This window comes from Triturus cristatus, chromosome 9 (assembly GCF_964204655.1).
Source record: "Triturus cristatus chromosome 9, aTriCri1.1, whole genome shotgun sequence".
NCBI lineage: Eukaryota > Metazoa > Chordata > Amphibia > Caudata > Salamandridae > Triturus > Triturus cristatus.
In genome coordinates, this window is record NC_140592.1 from 649,552,534 (window position 1) to 649,575,146 (window position 22,613).

The window sequence follows — 22,613 nt, forward strand, 5'->3', positions numbered from 1 at the left end:
TCTCTTATGTGCGGCAACAACTTGCACATGTCTGACCTTGAACTTATGCACCATCAGAAAGTGGTGGCGCAATCCGGCCGCCATCTTAGAGCAATAAATATTCTGCTGCTCTAAGTGATTTAAATTCTGTGTGCAGACAAAGATGTTTCTGGGAATGTGCCAGTACAATGTGTATCGGAAGAAACATTACAGTTGATGCAAGAATACTTCCTCTTATATGCAAGAATTAAGCGTCTCTATACAACGCAAAGGTTGTACTTTCACATTATTTTCAATTACAATATGGAGTGCCTGGATTGTCTTCACGGGGGTGCTAATTGGGAAAAAGGATAGATACATCTGGGGGGTCCCCCAGTGTGAAGGTTGCACACTGTGCCCCTACCCAAGAGGCTGGCTGTGTAATGATTACGCAGGATTTGTTAGTTATTCATTTCTACCCACGGAATATCATCATTCAGGTCCACAATATGAGTGAATAATCGAAAAATCCAGTTTTGTTCTATTTTCAACAGGATATTTTGTGTCAAATGTTGGTGTGCTTCTAGCACAGTCCATGTGAGGTTATCAGAGGAATGACCTACAGTCAGGAAATGATTGCTAGTTTTTGTAGTAGTTTTTTTGCACCTTATAGTAATGCGGTGTTCAATAATTCCCATTTTTACTGCTCTTGTGGTCATTCCAATGTATTTCAATTGACAAGTAATCATGTATATACAGTTCTCCAAATTACAATTTGTGTGCTTCTTTTGTATCCATGTCAGGGTGTCGTTCAGCAGAAGTATTTTGGTGGCTTCTGTTAAAGCACACACGTTACATAGACCACAGGGTAATGTCCTACTACTGGCAGGAGTTCCCATAGGGGCCTTTGTGTCCGTGCTGTGTTCTTTTTTGGTCAAGTGGCGAATGAGAATGTCCTTCAGATTAGCCACATCTTTTGTAAGCAAACCTTGGCGGGGGTAATGTGAGGTTGCCTGTTAACAGGATTGACCAATGTTTTCTAATGATTTTTACTATGGCGTTGGATTCTGGCGTAAAGGTTGTGACACAAGTCAGGACATCCAACCTGGGTCTCTCCCACGGTTCTAACAGGGCCTCCCTGTTGTTATTCTGTGCACATTGTTTTGCATTAATTATGTATCTGACAGGGTAGTGACGGATTTCTAAGTGACCTGCTAGTGCATTGGCTTGTTCATTGAAATCACTGATCTCGCTGCAATTGCTGCGGAATCTCGAAAACTGCCTATATGGTCAATTGTCTTGTAGGGCCTTGGGCTGGGGGCTACCATACAGGAGCAGGCTGTTACTATCAGTGTGTTTTTTGAAAGTCTTAGAGTGTAGTCTCCCATTAGTCAAGTGAATCATCAGGTCCAGAAATGGAAGCCCTGTCTTCAAGGTATTTGCTGTTAAATGGAGGAAGGGGTGCAGTGTATTGATCCACTCTATTATGGAGTTACGTATGATATTGTCTCCTTTCCATAAAATTAAAATGTCGGTGATGTATTGGCACCAGCTCAAGATGTTCTCATGGTAAGGGTTAGTGGTGCACAAAATGTGTTCCTTTTCAAAATGAGACATATGCAAACAGGCCAAACGTGAGGCAAACGTACTGCCCATAGAAGTCTCCTGGGTTTGGTGAAACAGTTGACCCCCATATTGGAAAAAGTTCTCTGTAAGGGCAAGGGAGGCACACTCAATGATGAAACTTATCGCAGTGGGTGAGACCCAGTTAATTGATCGTAAGATATCTTCAATGACTTCGAGAGTGGCTGTCTGGGGGATATTCGTATACAGGGCCTCTACATCTAGAGTGACCAGGAGGTTAATTGCTAATAGACTGAATCAGATTCAGTATGTTTCTAGTATCCTGTACAAAAGATGGAGTTTTTTGGACTACGTGTTTCAAAAAATGCCCACCACTCTCTCAGGAAGGCCCATCAGAATGGTGATAGGCCATCAGGATATACTGGGCATACCTCAGCTCTCTTTGTGTGACTGTTTAGAGTGAATACACAAACGGTCCAACTGTCAGTTTAAACCTGTGTGGATTTCACAGGCAGGCAGAGGCATCCCTTTGTCTGAGGAGTGGGTGTAATGGGCTTGATAATATGCCAGTGAGAATTCCCATAGAAGCCCATATTCTGGTGTCAACATGGGCTTCTATTGGAATTCTCTGTGGCATATTATCAAGCACATTATTACCACTTTAGCGGTAGTTTTCTGCCGCTAAAGTGGCGATAATTTTAACGCGGTCATTGATAATATGCCCCAAAGTACCTTAATGTCTAATTGGGCTAGAAATTATCTTGTGTTTATGGTGCAGGGCACTATCGAAGGTGCAAATTTGGGGTGTGAAAAGTTTGATTACTAACTGGTTTACAATCTAAAGTCAATACATGATAACTAACAGGACAGGATTGGAACTAACATACTCAAGTATGCCACTAAGGTACCACATTTTAGTTTAATTTTTGTCAGCATTTTCATTAGAATTCTGAGTTAGTGTGCAAATGTGCCTAAATAGCTGTTGGACCTGGCTCTTTTTGTAGGGTTATCCCCAAATGTTTTGACTTCTTCCTCTTATTTTTTCAGACCTGGTTTTGTTGGCCGAAGGACTCTGGACACTTTACCACTGCTAAACAGTTTTGTGTAGTTTCCACCGTATGATAGGAACTGTGCGTTTGTGGACCGCATAACCGTTGGGATGGTGCCAGACTTATTCCATGTACCCCTTCAGGATATGTTTTTCTATAAGCCAGCTAGCTTACAGTGCCACCATAAGTACCCCTAAACCTAGGCGGGAAGCAAATGCTTCTGGCAACCACTGAACATGACAGCCCTGATTTCCCAGGAATCATGGCAACAGATCTAGAACCCTTTTGCCCACTCACTCATGCTCTCTTCTTCTCAGAGAAATATACAAGGAATACACAGTGGGACATTTTCAATGTTTATTGAACAACATGATTTTTGTATAAAAATATATGTGCTGCAATGATCAAAAGACAGAAGCAAATGAAAGTTATCAGAAGTACTAGGACAGTGAACAGAATAAAAAGTTCCACCACTGTGTCAAGACAATGTAAATATATGCAGTCATATAACACAATATAGAAATCTGGCGAACCCCTACTATGCATTCCCTAACCTAAGTGTCTAGGACTTGTGTTTGTTCTGCCAAGAATCCCCGTATTGGATGATTCAACCCGTTACCTGAAAGGAAAGAATGTAAGTCACTGTTGTGGTCATAAGCTGGACAGCCTTCCCAGAGATATCAGCAAGTTGCTGGGACGCAGCTTCACTGAGTAGAGACCTTGCCAATGACAGCAAAGCACTCTTCTGCCTAAACATGGAAATACTTGCTTATTTATAATGAAAAGCATCCTTGAGGGTCCTCAGGCAGCATTGTTATGATCTATAGATAACTGTGTCACCTTGTGGATGAAAAATAGAACGACATTTGCACAATGGGTGTCGAGGCCTTCTACATGGTGTTCAAGGAGTCATGATAATGGTCTCGCAAAGTGGAACCTGTAAGCAAAGCAGTTTCAGAGAAACTAATCCAGGATTGTCATGCCCAAATGTGTGTAAAAGGTTATTGTGTGAAAGGGAAGGCAACTTCAGAAATGTGTACATGGTGAAAGATGGCCGCATTTGTTTATGGGCCTCACTAAGACACATTATCGCCGCTTTAGCGGCAGTTTTCTGCCGCTAAAGCGGCGATAATTTTAACGCCGTTTCTTGATAATGTGCCCCTTAGTTAGTTGGTCTTTGCACCCTCCACACTATCATGGAATTGGATGAAATACCTGTTTAAATAACAGTGGTGGGTTTGGCTCTGGAAACTGAACAACAAGGGGCCCACCTCAGTTGCATCATGGGCAGCTGAGCAGCTATGGTACATGGCAGACATATCATAGTCAATTTTATAAATTGTAACATTCTGTCTAGCTGACAAAGCAGAGGAAAATATGGGAAGATGGGTGAACCACGATAGGATGACAATGGAAGACCAGGGAATGGAAGGAGAGGATGATGGGGATCAGGGCTGGCTTTAGCACTGGTGGCGCCCAGTGCGACAATGTTTTTTGGCGCCACCCCCCCCAGTGACCACCTCCGCAACGGATTCCCGCACTACCACCCTTTAACAGTCTCCATAACCACTCTCTCTCAAATGCATTTAATTAGTTTATGGGGTCACTCATAAAGGTGAAGGGTTTCAGCGCACTTTACATTGCACACACATTACAGCGACAATCATTTATATGTGTGTAAATCAATATAGGAAACGTTACATAAGACAGAAGACTACAAGGGATAGGATTTATATGTCATCCATACTGGTAGGCAGTATAGTTTAGGGGGACTTGGTCTAGAGAAGCACAAACTCAGAATTTAAAACGTAACTCCATGGTTGGGGGTTCTCTAAACAATCAGAAATGATTTCTACCCAAACAAACCCTTTGTGAAACATTAGGATAATGAAAGTCTGAGGAAAAAATCAAAACGCTCTAATCTATACTTGAAGGCTGCATTTCAGTTATTTGACAGTTAATAGCTCACTGTTAGGAGTTTAACTTATAAACTGCAAGTAACAATAGGAAATCTGTCGAAAGCAGTAACCCACTTACCTATTTATGCTATATTCACTTTGTGAATTACATGGTTGCATTCTTCGCAGCAGGCATATTAACCTTCTGCACTACCTTATGATGAATCAAAACATCCACAAGTCAAAATTCCACTAGACAAAACTATGGTCTCTCTCCGGGAAGAACATTAATCACCGGAGTTCACTTGACATTTTTATTGTTTGCTGAAAATTGTTGGAGGCCAGGAACACGGCAGCGGGTGCTTTAAAAAACCAATGAAAACTAGCAAACAGGCGCCCCCACGGGAAGTCAGCACCCGGTGCGGTGGCACCGGTCCCACCGCCCTAGAGCCGGCCCTGATGGGGATGATGAGGCAACAGCAATAGAGAGGGAGGGGGATGATGACGGAACAATGTGGTGATGATGGATAATGGAGGCAAAATAGGAACATGGGGAATTGCAACTATGACCGTAATGAAGCAGCGTTTATTGGGAATGGTGGTGGGAATGGACATAAGAGAGAGGGGGGATTAGGAGCAACAATGGAGAGTGAGCACACATAATGGATTGATGGGGAGTGAGAGCTTGTTTACAGGGGCGTGAATGAACTGGAGAAGCAAGTAAGTGACTTGGAGCACAGGAGGAATGAGGACTACTTAAAGCCTGATTCCTCCAAAACCTAAAGGAATAGTAATGGGATAATCTAATCTTCAACGAAGAGCCATTGGTTTGAAGGACGGTGCATACAATCAATGGCAAAGCCCGGAAACTACAAAAGAGCCAGTGGCTGTAGGGGCTGTTCCAAAGATCTATCTGTCTGTACTACTTATGTGTGTATCTACTGTTTTAAAGTATTGGATAAGGTAAGGTCTCCCAGAAAGCTAAAGATGTAAGTTGACCAATAAATGCATTGGTAACATCAGCATTCTGAAGATGCCCAGGATAAAGCTTCTCAATATGTGCATTACTATGTCATTTTTTCCATTTCCAATTTGTAGATTCACAAAGTGTACTTTAAGGTGATGTGCCTTCCTTTGCTGTATAACCCCATGGTGAACACATTTGTGGCGCACATTGCAGTAATGCACAGATCTTTGGTGCGTGTCCAGTCGAAAAGTGCAGAGGAACTTTTACTAGGTTACCATAGTGTGTACATATGGGATATGTTGTGGTGCACATTCATGAAGTTAAGATTATCTCTGCATCCATTCCTTTTATGTAAATGCCATGCTGTAGAATTCCAGGAATACCTATATATGATTAAGACATTGTTGCTTCCTTCCTTAGTGGTGACGCTGTTGCTGTCTCTCCTTCACTGTAAGTTCTAATCACTTCAATACCCAGTATTTGATTTCCCGTTCTACAAAAGTGTTCTTCATTCATCAATTTAAAGTGAACGAGATGATGAAATGCTGTCATCTGAACTTTAGGACTCCTTTTGTGCACATTTCTTTTTTACTGAGATGGGGGTTCCCAAGGTGTAGATTCACATTCCCAATGCCTACTGTGTATATTTATATGGTGTGCTGTAAGTTCTCTTGTTGTTCCTTCACAGACTGTAGAATACATGTCCCATGGTGTACATTGCTCTGATGCTGTGTACAAACCTTTGTTGTAGATACACATGGTAGAGGCTCCCACGGTGTATAGTCCTCTGCATTTACTCTTCCTCCTGTTTTGTTTACCTAGTGGTGATACTCCTGCTTCCTCTCCATCCCTGTAAATCCTAATGCGTTAAAATGTTCCATTGCTACTTCCTTGTTGTACAACATTAGCTTTCATTGTAATAAAATGTGGAGGGTTGAGGTTTCCATTGTGTCGATTCGCTTGTGTCAATGCTTACAATTTGTTGTATAATTTTAGTGCATTGTTTCGTTGTAGATTCACATATGTAGAATTCTACAAAGGACAATGCTACGCTTTTGTAATACATTTTGTGGTTTCTGTCCTTAGGGATGATACTTCTACCGGATCCCTGCTCGGGTAAGTTTTGATTTGTTGAATATGTAATTGCTTCCTCACACATTTGCTATTTCAGTAAAATGTTCAGTACACGGTTGGGCAAATAATGCCATGGTAATTGGATGTTTCCTGTTTAGAGACTCCCGTTGCACAGATTTCCTTTGGGTGTAGTTCTATGATGCAGAGACATTATGTAGATTCACAGTCTATACATTCCAATTGCTAGATTCCCACTGTACACATGTGCATGGTGTAGATTTCACTTCTGTGCATGTCCAAGGTGTGAATCTCAGTGGTGCACATTCCCATGGTGTACGTTCAAATAGCACACATTCCCACGTGCAGATGTTCATTGTGGGTGCACATTTCTTAAGAGTGTGATCTGATTGTGAAAATTCACATGGTGGAGATTTGCATGGTGTACATCATTGTTGGCTTCTGTCGCATGCATACTGTCCCGTCGAGAGCAAGACTACTTCAGCTTTGCCCTTTAAACTGACCCATGTCATGTTCATTTATCAACTGAAGGGTGTAGCGAAAGAGAGAGAGAGAGAGAAACCAGTTTAGTTTTAGACATGCAATACACTGAAGCAAGTAAATGAGTCATTTAAGTTTGGTCTGCCAGTGTTGTGGGGCCAGGGATCTACATGAACCCAAAACTGTAGATGAGTTTGAAATGAACACCTTTATTTGCATCTGCGTAGAAGCTGCAGAATGGGCTCTCGATTAATTTCCTTGAAGATAAATTAACGCGTATTTAGAACCCACTGCACAATTCAAAGAAATCGTATCTATCAAATGCAAAGCAAGTCATCCATATGTCACTCAGTCCCTGTTGATAGCCGTGAAGATTTGTTATTCGAATTATTTAGATGCTGAGATTCGAGACAGATCGAAAGAACCAGATTCTGAGGTACTGCTGGTGGTATTACATCTCGTCTGTGGCATCTGAGTGAAATAATAGCCTGAACAGCCTATATGTGCTTACTGAATTCATTCATTCAAATGGCAGCCTGATGTAAAACACGTAACACATTTTAAACCCATATGTAAAAGCACGGCTTCAAAGCCACGTTGACTGACAATATATATGTCACAGTTTTCTGAAGTATTTAGTGAGCTCAGTCATCTGCTCAAAATTATCATTGCAGCCATTGGGTGCAAAAATGAGTCCATGACATAATACATTTTGTTTAAAAGGTGACGAATTATTGTTTAATAAACTGAAGATTGTTATTAGGACATAATAAATTGGAGATATTCTTTGTTTTAAGGACTTTGTGGTATGAGAGACAATGTTTTCACCTTGGTTGTTTTTTGTTACCATAGCTAATATCGATTTCTGGTCAAATGTATTTCCGCCAGCAATAGCTCTAAAACCTTTCCCACCGTATGTAATTTTGTTACTTAAAATGTATCTACCTAGTTCCATGTGGGTTATTGGGTCGTCCTGTTTATTATCATTGATTCAGCACAGGCAGCTAGTCTGCAGACACAATTTTTTATAATATAAAATAATTGATTGCTTTTCCTCAATATTTTCCTCTCATCTGCCAATTAGTATGACTGATAAAGACACAAAGCTAGTAATGAAGGATACATAGCAACGTTTATAAGTGATGACTACATGTCGGAAAGGAAAAGCCCCTTGTATAGTGATAGACATGCAGCCCTCCCCTGAGTGCCCCAACTGCAACGATCTGGATTCCTGGTGCTGATTTGTGCTGCTGTGGGCGACCATGGATCATGTGTGTACACCATGACATATGTTGTCTCATGCATTGCGGTCTTGTTGATCCAGAAGGGCTACCCAAAGCTCTACCCGCATGGTTGTGAAAGGCTGCTGCATTTAACAGGAATTAGTTAGCATGAGAGTAGTGGGGGCAGCATACCATGTAGTGATGAGTAAAATAGAACAGGCATTTATACCTGAGTCACTGGAGTGAAGTCTACAGGCGCACTCATTTTAGCTTCCAGTCCTGTGTTTAACTCATTCATGGCATACATCCAGCCGTATGCAGTGCTATGCAGCAAACATGTGGTTGCATGCAGGGGCTGTGCATGTGTGTCTATGAATGGTATAATACATGGAGGACACTGAGTTGCATTTTGGGGGACCCACGGCTGACTGAAGGAGCACTTGAAGGTTTAGAAAACCCCTGAGACAGATTTGAAGCTTGCTGCATTCCTGTGAAAGAAGCCTTGCTTTTCAGTACACTTCAAAGGGTGATCTTTGATTCAGGGACATATCACCGGAAAGGGCCCATGTCGGGAAGGAGTTGGGACTGATGGGACAATCCTAAAGAGGCGGGCTGGGCCATGAGGTAACCTTTTGATGAACAATGCACTGTGGCTGGAATCCAGGTGTGAACCTCTATTCACTCCCATGGCCTGTGTTGTGTGACTATCAGATTTGGAGAGTTTCTTTGTCATGATAGATAGCTTTATGGAGGAAAGAGGAGGGGCCACTTCAAAAGGAAGCAGACCCCCAACACAAACTTCAAAGGCTCAGACCCTAAATTGCATTTGGTGTCTGGAAATGGACTATAAGAATGGGAGCTTGAGGCCCCCCAAATTGTCAATTCTCAAGCAGCGAGTTGGGCTGTGAGAGGGTAGACGCTCTGCAAGACTTCCCCTTGTACTTAGGAAATACCTGACCACCTGCCAGTGGAGCCTGGAGCACAAGTGCCTGCCTGCTTGCCAAGACCACAGTGCCCTGTGATAGAGAAGAGAGCTCTGGTGAGAGCAAGGTCCAGTGGGGGATCCTGTCAAGTGAATCCCTGTAATGAGGTGAGAGGAGAAGGCTGTTGCACCCATTAAGTCGTCACCCATATGCAGGTTCAAGTCGGAAACTCTGTATGCCGCTCGCAGGCTCAGGACTTTCCAGTAAACAGTGGATGGGCTCTTACTCTGCTGTAACACAGACTTCGATGAGGACAGCACGCTGCTACTTTTAAAACGGCACGGGGATTTTAACTTTAATTTTTACCTTCTACTTATGGGACTGCGAGGACCAGGGTGCACTCTTCACTGGTGACCACCTGCACCTGGTTCCTCTTCCCGCTCCTCCCCCGGCCAGTACTTCAAGCCTCGCGGCCCCCGCTTCGCAGGAGCCGCTCGCAGGCTCAGGACTTTCCAGTAAACAGTGGATGGGCTCTTACTCTGCTGTAACACGGACTTCGATGAGGACAGCACGCTGCTACTTTTAAAACGGCACGGGGATTTTAACTTTCATTTTTACCTTCTACTTACGGGACTACGAGGACCAGGGTGCACTCTTCACTTGTGACCACCCGCACCTGGTTCCTCTTCCCGCTCCTCCCCCGGCCAGTACTTCAAGCCTCGCGGCCCCCGCTTCGCGGGAGCCGCTCGCAGGCTCAGGACTTTCCAGTAAACAGTGGATGGGCTCTTACTCTGCTGTAACACGGACTTCGATGAGGACAGCACGCTGCTACTTTTAAAACGGCACGGGGATTTTAACTTTAATTTTTACCTTCTACTTACGGGACTGCGAGGACCAGGGTGCACTCTTCACTGGTGACCACCTGCACCTGGTTCCTCTTCCCGCTCCTCCCCCTGCCTTTTTAACCCTCACCTGTTCTCGCCTTAGCGGGACGCGTGCGGGGCACAGTACGGGGCGAAGCCCGGGCCAAGGGCGGGCCTGTTTAAGCCCGTTCAAGCTCGGTCAAGACCGGACCGGGCCCACTCTCTTGGTTTCATCCTTTGACATTTCTTGTGGTCCAAAGTAACTTTTACCATGGAAACCCGAGGCAAATGTACTAGAACACAGTCTTTTGTAGCCGGTACACTGGATAGTTTTATTATTAGGGCAAATTCTGTGGTACAGGGTGAACTGAATATGTTGGAAAGACGTCTATCTGATGGGATTATTAGTACTAGGAGGTCCTCGTTGGGCTTACTTGCTTCCGTAAGATCCCCATCAAATCTTGATGATTCGCATACAGCTCTTTTGGATACTATTGATCAAACAATTGAATCAGTTATACATGACCTTAGGCTCAGCACTTCTGTAGGGAGAGACACACTCCAACCAATTCCCGAGTGTATACCCCCCCTAGGCTTGAAATACCATCTGATACAACCATGAGCAACACTCATTTGATACACCAGGGAGCAGTACCTAAAAGAAAGCGTGTGGGTAATTTGAAACGAGGGAAAAAAGCGAGATTGGACCGTTCACATAACAGGGTCCCTAATACGTTGACTGCAACTTTTAGTCGACCACCTTCAAATAATGGGGCGACATCCATTACACCTCCAGTGATAACCCTTCCTCAGTCTGAACCCGTCCTTCCTCCTCCAGATAGCGGTGATGGTCCCGATCCGGGGATCGCCTGCTCTTTAGATACTTTAAATAAATTCCTTAAGGGATTCTTTACTCCGATGTTGGCTAGGTTCGACGCTATCGATGCAAGGCTTAAAAAAATAGAAAGGGTAATCCTAGACACAGCCAATCCACCGGGGAGCGGAGGCAAAAACCATAATGTATCTGTGAGTAATATGAGAGATCCTCAATCTGTTACTCTCCCCACACTTACAGCCTCGGCAGCTCTCCTTCCCAGAACGGAACCCACTCCACCTAGTGCATCACTTGCTACACCTAATCTTCCTTCCTCTACTACTCCTGTTCCCTTACTTGTGCAAACCCAGACACCTACTACATGCAGAGCTCCTACACGATTGACTAAACCGAACTCTACAGTTGAAGGAGAAGCCTCCGGGGATCCCGGTAACTGTACTGGTGAAGAGGGGGTTAGCCAGAATTGGAAAAATGTGATTAATCTTCCCCCTGAAGCATCACCTTATGTTATTGTCTTAGCTGGCGTCCCAGAGCTCACTAATCCTGATTTAGAGACCTATGCTTCTCTTAAAAATAAAGTGATTAGCTGGCTTAACACACACAGGCCTCTCCCCCCCAACATAAGCTCTCGGGTTCTAATGGTTAGGAGGGTTTCTTGGTTGGGAACTACTACTAAGAATATTAAGGGTGATTGCATTTTGGTGAACTTCAGTAACTCTCAGATAGTTCCCTTCATCTGTAATTGGTTTGGCAATGTCGGAGTTACCTCTATCAAACCACTACCACTTTATTTCTTCTATCCTCCAATTACTACCCTTTCCCACCCTGAGTTTGACGGTAATTGGACTAGGGTTGGTTCCACCTCGTTTAGAAGAAGACAGAGGCACATTCGTTTTGAAGTGCCTACACGAGACAATTATTTGTGTAATAATAGGTATGCCTGCCTTGAGGAGGTCGATTGACTAAGTCCAGAGGTTCTTTCTTTTAATTCCCCTGTTGATGTGATGCTATCTCCTAAGCAACTCTACACTTGCACCTCCTCTTTTGTTACCCCTCCAACTGTTCGGCCAATTCTGAGTGTACCCACTATATGTAATAAACTAAGCCCCACTGCAAATCAATCAGTCATACATAAAGTTCTCTCTTGGAATATAGCTGGCTTATCCAGCAAGCTTGATTGCTCCTTGTGGGGTTCCTTCATAGATTTACATCATATATGCTGTTTCCAAGAGACTTGGGCAAGACAAGATTGTCACCGCTTGGGTTTTGCTTCCTTTTCCATCCCGGCTGTGTGGAGTGGTAGAGGTCGCCCTTCGGGTGGCTTATCCATTTGGGTTGCCACCCACTTGGGTTGCACTGCTACGACCATGGAAACTGGGTCAGAAGATGTTCTTTGTGTGTTATTGGATTGGTCCTTAGGCATAAAACTAGCAGTGTTTAATGTGTATTCCAGGCCCATGAATGCGTGTGCGGAATCCGGGGTGATTGACGTTTTATCTAATGTTTTAAACAAGATCCCTGAGGGCATAATGTTTATTGTTGCTGGCGATTTTAACTCCCACTTTGAACCACTTCTGGGGTTGGAGGACCAAACAAACCATGATGAGGACGAAATATGGCACATCCCACAGGTTGTTGGTCCAATGGTTAGGTCTTGGGCCCCTTTGGCCATTCAAATTACCTCTTTGGCAATGACCCACTCAATTAGGGCCTGCAATGGCCGAACAGCTTCTGATAATCCTTCAAGGCCGACGTTTAATAAACCAGGGCGGGAGGCCAGACTTGACTATATTTTTGTCCAGTGTAAGGAGTGGCATAGAGTTTGTGATTTTGAGGTCCTCTCGAGGGGTGAGAGTGATCATAATCCCTTGGTGCTGGAAGTATCCCTAACGGGTCTTTGTCCCGGGGACCCATACTTAGTACCCAACTCTTCAACACCGAATAAAATCACACTGACCAATAACAAACGTAGACTCAAATGGGCGAAATTGGTTGGCAACCAAGGAGAACTCGCCCAAGTCTATGTGAGGGCTTGTCATGCATTGGATGATGTAGTAAAGCTTATGGACCACCCCTCTTCCCTTGACTACTGTGGAAAACTGGCTGAGGTCAATAAAGATTTATTTTCCACTCTAGCTGATATATTTAATCCACGGTGTACTAAAAAGATACATGGTCGGTCTAGATGGTATAACAGGGCGTGTAGATCAGCCAAAAGTGAGTTGTTGGCAGCAATAAAAAAGAATGTCACTAGGGAGGAAATTCAACAGAAGAGACGTAATTATAAGACCCTAATACACTACGCCAAACTTGAGTGGGCATCAGAAAATTGGGATAAATTAACATCTGCTCTCCAGTTTAGAGACTCACGTAGATTTTGGTTGATTGTCTCTACTGGTTCAACTGAACCCGTCTCTGCAGTGATTCCAAACATTGCCCCTGAAGTTTGGGAGGAACATTTTAGTGCCCTATACAGGGGGGTTCACTCTTCATCTGTAGCTATTCGGTGTGCTGTCGCCCATATTAACTTTACCTTGAGTGAGGTTCAATCTGCTATACTGATGCTCCCCGCGGGCAAAGCTCCAGGTTTGGATGGTGTCCCAGGCGATTTGTATAAACACGAACCAAGAGTCTGGGCTCCATATCTCACTGCATTATTTAATGCAATTCTTGGGGGTATGCCAGTTCCTCCTACTTGGTTGGGTGCAGAAGTTGTCCCTATTTTCAAAAAGGGGTCCCCCTTGCTCCCTGGTAATTACAGGCCCATCAGCCTGATAGATGTGGCTCAGAAACTCTTTTCAAGGCTGATCCTAAACCATCTTCTCGATTGGATGGAAGAGTTTGAGATCCTGAGCCCCTACCAGGCTGGATTCAGAAAGAGCGTTTCAACAACTGACCAGATCTTCAGACTATGCATGCTCTTCTGGAAGACAGTCAGGGTGGAGGGAGGCTCCCTCTATACTATCTTTGTTGATTTGCGTGCAGCTTTTGATTTGGTCCCACGCACAAAACTTTGGACTGTGTTGCAGGACTTGGGCCTCCCAGCACCTCTTTTGCAGATTATAGTGTGTCTCCACACTAATAATTTTGCAAAGGTTAGATGTGGGAGAGAAGGAGGTTTATCAGCTAGCTTCCCCGTTGAAAGGGGGGTAAGGCAGGGCTGTGTCCTGGCACCAACCCTGTTTTGCCTCTATGTAAATGGACTCATTTCCCACCTGAATGAAGTTCCAAATAGAGACGCCCCACGACTCGCTGGTACAGGTGTCTCAGCTATCATGTTTGCTGATGACACCTTGCTACTCGCTAAGACTCCCATGGGTGCCCAGCGAGTCCTGGATGGTTTCGTCTCTTTTTGTGATGACCGGGGGCTAGAGATCAACACTGATAAAACAAAATTCATGATCTTTAATCCTCCTAGGTCATCCCGTCCCAACCCTGTTATTCATGGTATCAGTTTAGAAAGAGTCCATACGTTTGAGTACCTGGGACTGACCTTGAATGAGAAGATGACATGGTCCCACCATCAGATTAAATCAAACCTAAAGTTGACTCAAAAGGTGGGGGGTATTCTGAACCTATGGAAAGAATCCATGATACACCCTATTGGTTCACCACTAGAAATCTATAAAATGCAGGCACGGGGGGCAGTATTATATGGTGGTGAATTGTGGGGCAACAACTGTGCCCCCGATCTTGTCACAACGGAAAATAAGTTCCTACGGAACTTGGCAGCTCTTCCATCGAGCACACCACTCCTCCCTCTTAAGCTTGATACGGGTATAAGATCAATTAAGGAAGAACTAGGTGTGAAGCCCCTAACCTTTTGGAGGCGACTCTGGACAACCCCTGAACTCCGGAGTTATCGCTGTGAATTCATGGAGTTATACCAACATACAGCTTTACGTAAAATTCCATGGCTTAAGTACATAAAAGAGGAGCTAACGGCGATGGGCCTACTGCCTCTGTGGACAAATCCACAAGAGGCATGCAGCACCATATCTCGCAAAAATCTGGTTGCCCTGTATTACGACCGCAATCTGACTCTTTTATTAACAACTACCACATTGGGGCCTATGTCTACCACCTTCCTAACAGTGAAGGACTACTATAAACTGGAGACAGTTTTGGATGACATAAACCCCATTGGTCTTAGGAAATTATTCCTACAATGGAGATACAATGCACTACCTATTAGAGCCCTTACTAGCACCTGGCACCTACCTACTCCTAAAAATTGTCCAGCTTGCGCAAACGAGCTTGAGAGTGACATTCATTTAATGTTTTTTTGTTTATCTTACATGAAACCCAGGAAAAAATGGATCATTCCAATCTGCAGAAATTGGGGTTTTAGGAATCATTTGGATGCATATTGTTTGTTAAAATCTGACCTATCACCTCCGACTGTATTTGCTGTTAGCAAGTTTTTATCTGCTGCTTGGAATATTAGAAGAACCTTTCTGAAGATATGAAATATTAACTGTATTATATGAAGTTCATCTTTTTGTTATATACTTCTTGCAGTTGATGTAATTTTTTATGCTGGGTGTTTGTCTATTGTGTACATTTGACTGTATATGTTTTGCTTTCTCTTTTATGACTTTACGAAGTCGAAATAAAGATCAAAAAGTAAAGTAAACTAAAAAGTATGCCAAAAGGAGCCACCTTGATGTTAGCTTTGGTTGGCATCACTGCTGTGCTGATTTGGCAGTAGTCCATTTGTAGAGTGAAATATGAGAGCCCGTATGTCAGATGGGGCAACTTTGAAGATTACTGCTGTGCCTTCCAGTCCATTACCCATTTGTGGTGTGAAGTCGGTGACCCCGTGTGCCAGAGGGGGCTGCTGTGAAGCTTACTGTTGTGCCAATTGGGACCTAGCTCATGCGTGGAGTAAGTAGGCAACTTTGTATGCTAGAGGGGGCCACTGTGAAGATTACATCTATGCTGATCAGGCTGTAGCCCGTGTGTGGAGTGAAGTCAGTGACCCTCTATGCCAGAGGGGGCCACTGTGAAGAAGTTGCTGCCGTACTGATCGAGCAGTCACCTGTGTATGAAGCAAGGCTGGTGACCCCATATGCCAGATGGGGCCACTGGAAAGGACAAAGACCATTGCCTGGTGAAGAGGGCATCAAGAGGAAAGGCCACCGTGGTGACCTGTGTGAGACCACCCCCTGTCTCAGGATCGGAAACCGAGCAGACGAGTCCTCCCATGCTCATCAGGAATGCTTCGACATCAATGATTTTCAATGATATGCTTACGAACGTATAGAAATGTTTTTAAATATATGAAGTGGTTCAATATGTGAATATTCATGTTTTTTATGTATAATATATTGCTTTCACGTATGAGTATAAATAAAACTTCTTTTGATATAACATTTCCCTTTTAGAATTTATCATTTAATAGTAATGTTTTTCTCACTTGAATGAATAGAAATTTGTGATTTAGCGACCTGGAAATCTTACGTTTTTGATATATTTGATTCAGATCACGGAGTAATTACTAGTGTCTGGTAAAAAAATGTTTTAGGTCTTAGTTGGATCCTAACTGTAGAAATACAACAGGAGAAGGGAATTTGTGTTGTTTTGTGTTCTCCTCTTTGACACATTCAAAATGATTTTGTAGAAAACAAACTGTATGGATTACAACTGTTCCTTCTCAGTTTCCAAATGTTCTCATGCTATTATGAGGTCAGTAGTTAACATAGCCCACAAAGCATGAGTCTTTTCATCTCAGTGGACCCAGGGGTCTCGTGTTTATGATGAACGTGGGAAACATATCTTTTGCAGGTCCAGTGAGCTGTTTGACAAGTGTCAGTGCAACACCCATCATTTTAAATAAATGACTGTCAATTTTCCATCACTAAAGTTTTGGAAATCTCCATTTTATTCCACTAATGCACTATTCTCTGTGGTGGTGCAAGCTCATACCAGCACTGGGAACATTACATTCACTCTTATATGGTGAACTGTCTCGCTCTGCTCATGCTGCACACACCTAAGGGTGCACAACGGCACCCAGTGGGAGAGTGCAGCGTATCTGTAATGTGGCCCCTGGTTTACTTAGTCACCATTTGAAAACCTAGAGGCAGAACATTTTAATATATATTTCATCTTTGATGCTTCCAAACATTTCTTCTGAATGTATTTCAATTATGGACTAAAAAAAAACCTTCTCACCCAAAATGTCCCTTTATCAGCTCTGTAATGTTCAGATACGACTATTATAAAAACTACAAAATACCTTTCTGTGCTTTCTGACATCATTCACTTTACAGATCATCTTTCTCTTACTTTTCTTCTTTTCACAGGCCCAACCACCCAGATTTACTGTTAATTTACGTCTCAAACAGCTTTGTCAATAAACTTGTGTACTCAATAGCTATTTTGCATTGACAGTTGACAGTCATGTAGCTACAAAATCGCCTAACGTCATGAAGAACCAATGTGTCTTTTAATAAATACAAAGGAGGTGCAAAGGGGCAGAACTGTACAAGAACCTGTAGGATTTGGTACAAAGCCAGATCACTTAAAACAGCCTGATCTGGCTTTGTGTAAAATCCTTCTGCCAACTGAAACCAAAAGCAATTAAGGTGGATAATGGTGCATCACAATATATACCTACACATGACATCATTTTTGCGCTACCACATATCTTACATGATTTAAACTTGTATGGTTTCCTAAAATACACATTTGTACCAAAGAAGTATATATCTCATTCTAGACTATGCTGGCTCATCTGTTGACTGTGGCATGGCAGGTCTTTTCTGTTCAAGTGTTGTCAATAACACCATCAGCGAGAGACTTGTAGTGCATCTGGACTGCACATTTAGCACAATGCAAGGCTACAAATGATGTTGCAAAAACAACAATTGATGGACAGAATGCATAACAATGTCATATATTCACCCCAGTACAGAGATCTGGGTCTAAATCCGTCGGTTTTTTGCTCACCATGCCATTCCAGTTTGAACCCAGCCATATGCAAATCAGTCTTGACCCTGTGCCTTATGGGAACAGTCCAGCCCGAACTGCCAAGCCAGGTCCTCCCTGGACTGGAAACAAGCATCCTAGGACCGGTTTCGGGGTTTCACCCCTCTTCAGCCAAGATAGCTTGATTCCAGTGGCATGGAGAGCACGGGACCCACGTCTGGGCATACCCGTCTCACTCGGGTGAGAAATGCAAAATCAACAATTGATGGACAGAATGCAGAACAAATCAAAACATTCTCCCCCGTCAAGAGATCTGGGTTGAATCCATCATTCTTTTGCTCACCATGCCACCCAAGTTTAGACCTGGCCATATGCAAATCAGTCTTGACCATGTGCCTCATGGGAACAGTCCAGCTCAAACTGCCAAGCCAGGTCCTCCCTGGACTGGAAATAAGCATCCTAGGACCAGTTTCGGGGTTTCACCCCTCTTCAGCCAGGGTAGCTTGAATCCAGTGGCACAGTGAGCCCGGGACCCACATCTGGGCATACCCAGTGCACTTAGAGCGAGAAAGCAAAAGACACACACTTGATGGACGGAATGCAGAACAAATCAAAACATTCTACCCCTGTCAAGAGATCTGGGTTAAATCCATCATTCTTTTGCTCACCATGCCCCCCCCCGGTTTAGACCTGGCCATATGCAAATCAGTCATGACCCTGTGCCTCATGGGAACAGTCCAGCCCGGACTGCCAAGCCAGGTCCTCCCTGGACCGGAAACAGGCATCCTAGGACCGGTTTCGGGGTATCACCCCTATATTGAAAATAATGCACTGACTCTGCTGCACATGGTGAGGGCAAAGTTGAGTTTGAGCAGTTTTCACTGCTCCTGTAGTCTGCAAACACAGACCTGGTGACAGTAGTTTACTTCGGTCACTCAGAGTGGTACAAACAGTGCTTCCAGCTCTGATGACCTCTTTAACACCACTGCCCTGGGCACCACTGGTACCATATACTAGGGGCATAAAAGGGGTTAAAGTCCTTGCCAATTGGGGTTACCAATTCACACATATCAATTTTACAGAGGGAGCACTGGCAATGGGGCCTGGGCAGCAGGCTCCAGTGCACTTTCAGATCCTTGCCATCACCATTGTGGTAAAAAGTGTGTGGGGGGTGAACCATACAAAAGGACATTATTCTACACCCTTCTTTCAGATTCACATGGTGTAGGTTCTCAGAGTAGGCATGCTTGAGGTTGATGTGCATTTCCTTCTTATCGATTCCCTCAGTGTAGGATGACATAGTATATATCGTTTGGTGTGATGTGCATTGCCTTCTTGTAGATTCTCATGCTTTGAATACTATGGTCTTCATTTCTCTGCGTGTACTATAACTTGTGTTTTGCCTTCCTAGTGATGATGAATCAGCAGACTCTCCACCTCCGTAAGTTCTGAGTGGTTCCTTATTAAGTATTTCATTTCTGGCTTTACTATATTGTGTTTTCTTTCAGTTTTTATCCAATGGAAAGAGATGTCAAAAGACAAATATTAAAATATTAGGTCTCACGTGACATTGATTTTCATGCTATAGAGATTCTTTATATTACAGAATGATGTTTCTCTTTGTAGACTGTATCTTTGATAGTGTGTGCATAGCCAGGTTGTGGTGTAAATTTCTATGGTACTCAGTTATACAGTGCGACGTACATTACCAATGTTTAGATTAAATATGTTTTTTTCCTTCCCTAGTGATGACGGTACTGTTAGCGCTTTATCTCCGTAAGTTATGATAAAATGAACATTCAGTTGCTGATTTCATCCTCAACAGTATTGTAATTTAATTATTTTACTGCACTGCAAGTGAAAAATTGGAATGCTTCTATTGTAATGTGACAACGCGTGTGGTGCAGAACTCGTAGTATCGATTTCAGATGTGTACACTCCTATGGTGCAGAGAGTTGTGACACTAATTGTAGATTACAATGATTTTAGATTCACATGATGCATAGTTACATGACATAAATTCAATTTGTGTGCATTATTAGAAGATAAATATTCATTTTCATGACGGGCATTTCAACAATGTACATTCCTGTTTTGTGATTAATATATTGTACATTGCATTACTCTGGTGTACATTCGCATGGTGTGGTATACTTTCCCATAATATAAATTTTTATGGTTTTCTTTCCCTGTGTGCCTGTTCCCATTGCATACACAATACTCCTACCTTGTTATATAGATTCTCACAGATGTCTGGTGTACATTCCATTAGTATAAATTCCCAGGATACATACTTAGGGGTCTTTAAAATAACTTCAGTCTTTTTTTCTTTTTTAAGTGGTGAAGTTCCTCCTGACTCTCCATACCCGTAAGTTGTGATACAATCAATTTTCAGACTCTACAGCATTCTGATTTCAAAATTTTTTTCAGGGCAAATTATGGAATTCTGCCACTGAAAAGTGCAGACGCTTGGGATCAAATCCCAAGGGTCCAAAATTCCTTGGGTCTTGGACCCTGGTGTAGCTGGACATAGTAGATTTGCATGGTACTGCTTCCACAGTGCAGGTTCCCACAGTACAGTCAGATGTGTGTATTGCCAGGCACCTCATAATTCCACTGTCATGGTGTGGTGCACACTTACACAGGATTTACAGTCCATTTACAGGCCTTGAAGGGAGAAGGCGCAGATTACCTGACTAAGCATCTCACTAGGTATGTCCCTGCCCGGCATCTTCGTTCAGCGGAGGCCGGGCTTGTCACGATTCCAGCCATAAAAAAAGTCCGTTGGGGAGGTCGTAGTTTCTCTTATGGGGCTGCCAAGCTCTGGAACAAACTACCTCTCCACTTGAGACATATGGAGAATTTACTTCATTTTAGGAAAGCTCTAAAAACCTGGTTGTTTCAGTAACTACGTCAGCTTAAGAATCTAGGAATTGTGGACAGCGCCAGGACACCTACTTGGTAATCGCGCGCTTTATAAAACACTATAACATAACATAACATAACGTGGGTGCCTTTTCATTGTACAGATGCCCATGATGTTCTTTATTATACTGTAGAATAATATAGTGTATGTCACTATCGTGCCTCTTCACATAATGTCTATTACAATGCTGTGCAACCCCTTTGTGTGGTATACATTCCCATGATGTGCACTGCCACATCCTTCATTCCCCTGGCGTAGTCTAGATCGCCACGCTGTGATTCACTTGTGTGTGTGTGTTGTTGAGCCTCATGCTATTTTGTGCCTCGTTATAGGATGATGTGTCATTTCAGGTCGAATTTAGAATACAGCACTATACATTGTGGTGGCAAAGGTCTTGCTGTAGTTTGCCATGATATGGTATAGTGTATAAAATACTACAGCATACATTCCAATTGTTTAGATTCCCTTCGTGTACAGTCTTCTGGAATTGTGTAAATTCCTTAGCTATGCAGAGACACACCACAGCCACAGACTCCCTGGGTAAATCCTGAGGATTTGCACAGTGTAAATTCCCTTGAGATATATTCCTAATGTCTTGGAGCACAGTCCTTTGTAGACTAAGCTTTATAGGTTCCCTTGCTGTACATTACCTGGGGGTGGTGCACATTCTCTTGTTGTAGATTCCTATGGTCCAGAGTTCAGTCATACTTTTTTATTCATTTATGTCTTGTGATTTTCTTCCAGAGGTGATACTCCTGCTTGCTCTCCATCCCCGTAAGTTCTGATCAGATGAGTATCCGGTAACTGTTGCTTGGCTGTGCAGTTCTTTGGTTGCAGTGCTTTATTTTAGTCTGTGAACTTTGTTAAAAAAAAATATTAAAATGTGTAAGCTTCTGGAGTGGGGTTCCTATGTAAAGGAGTCCTCTGTTTACACATAACCACACAGACCACGCCATATGCACCAGCTATGCCCCTAGTAGGCCTCCCAAGAAACAAGAACTTCTAAATGCCCTTGAACATAAGTTAGTGGAACGCAGTTGGTATCTTGACGCTGAAGCATCTGTTTTATGAGGGGCAACTTGTGCCCTTTAATGAGCTGAAGGAGCAATCCAGTATCAGTATCCAAAGGCAACAACTCCTGACATATAAAGCATTGACACGTTCTGTGCATACTCACTGGAACATAGCCGTAGTCAAGTCGCAAACACGTGCTGTGCCACAAACCCTCCAAACTATGGAGCACAGATGCAGGCTTGTTAGCTGCTGGCTGGCCAAGGCATTAGAAGAACACACACAGGTCTCCAAGACCGGTGGGAAGCAGAGCTGGACAGCGCACTCCGCGATAAGAAATGGGCGAGATTATTGGCCTGCCCTTCTGGAATATCTAGAAATTCTAGGTATAAATTTACACAGTTTAATATCCTTCATAGAGCTTACCCCTCCCCAACTAAAATCGAGAAATGTTTCCGAGAGCTGGCGCATGCTGCCCACGGTGTGGTTCTGCAGAGGCAGACATGCTGCACGTCTTTGTCTCGCTAGTAGGCTTCAGCCACGCCTCTCCTTGTGCAATAAAAACACTCCAAGTCCATGATTTAGACTAAAAGGCCATTTATTAGGACACTGATGCAAATGCTCAATTTGAATTTTAATCAACATATAAACAAATGACATCGCATTCTGTACATACGACACTCCCAGACCTCCCGTAATTTCTCACTCATCACTCCAACTTTCAGCCCCAAGCCCTCATACCTTGTTTCATGCTTCCCTGTTCCACTCAATGAGCTCTTTCCATATATCCAGACTCTCCTTCATTTCCCTACCAAACACCCTCCACTGAAACTCTTTCTTGCTCAACGAGGTACCGCACACCGTCTTTTGT

The 22,613-nt window shown here is 43.4% G+C and overlaps 1 long non-coding RNA gene across 1 annotated transcript in view; it reads left to right on the top strand.

Annotated features, from left to right (window-relative positions):
* The first annotated feature begins 5,881 nt into the window (after positions 1-5,881).
* LOC146798439 (uncharacterized) overlaps positions 5,882-22,613 on the top strand; it is an 84,546-nt gene continuing 67,814 nt past the window's right edge. Inside the window, exons 1-6 of the long non-coding RNA XR_014969162.1 lie at positions 5,882-5,906; positions 6,543-6,572; positions 19,217-19,246; positions 19,552-19,581; positions 20,144-20,173; positions 21,476-21,505. This is a non-coding gene — a long non-coding RNA (uncharacterized LOC146798439). The remainder of the gene's footprint in view (positions 5,907-6,542; positions 6,573-19,216; positions 19,247-19,551; positions 19,582-20,143; positions 20,174-21,475; positions 21,506-22,613) is intronic.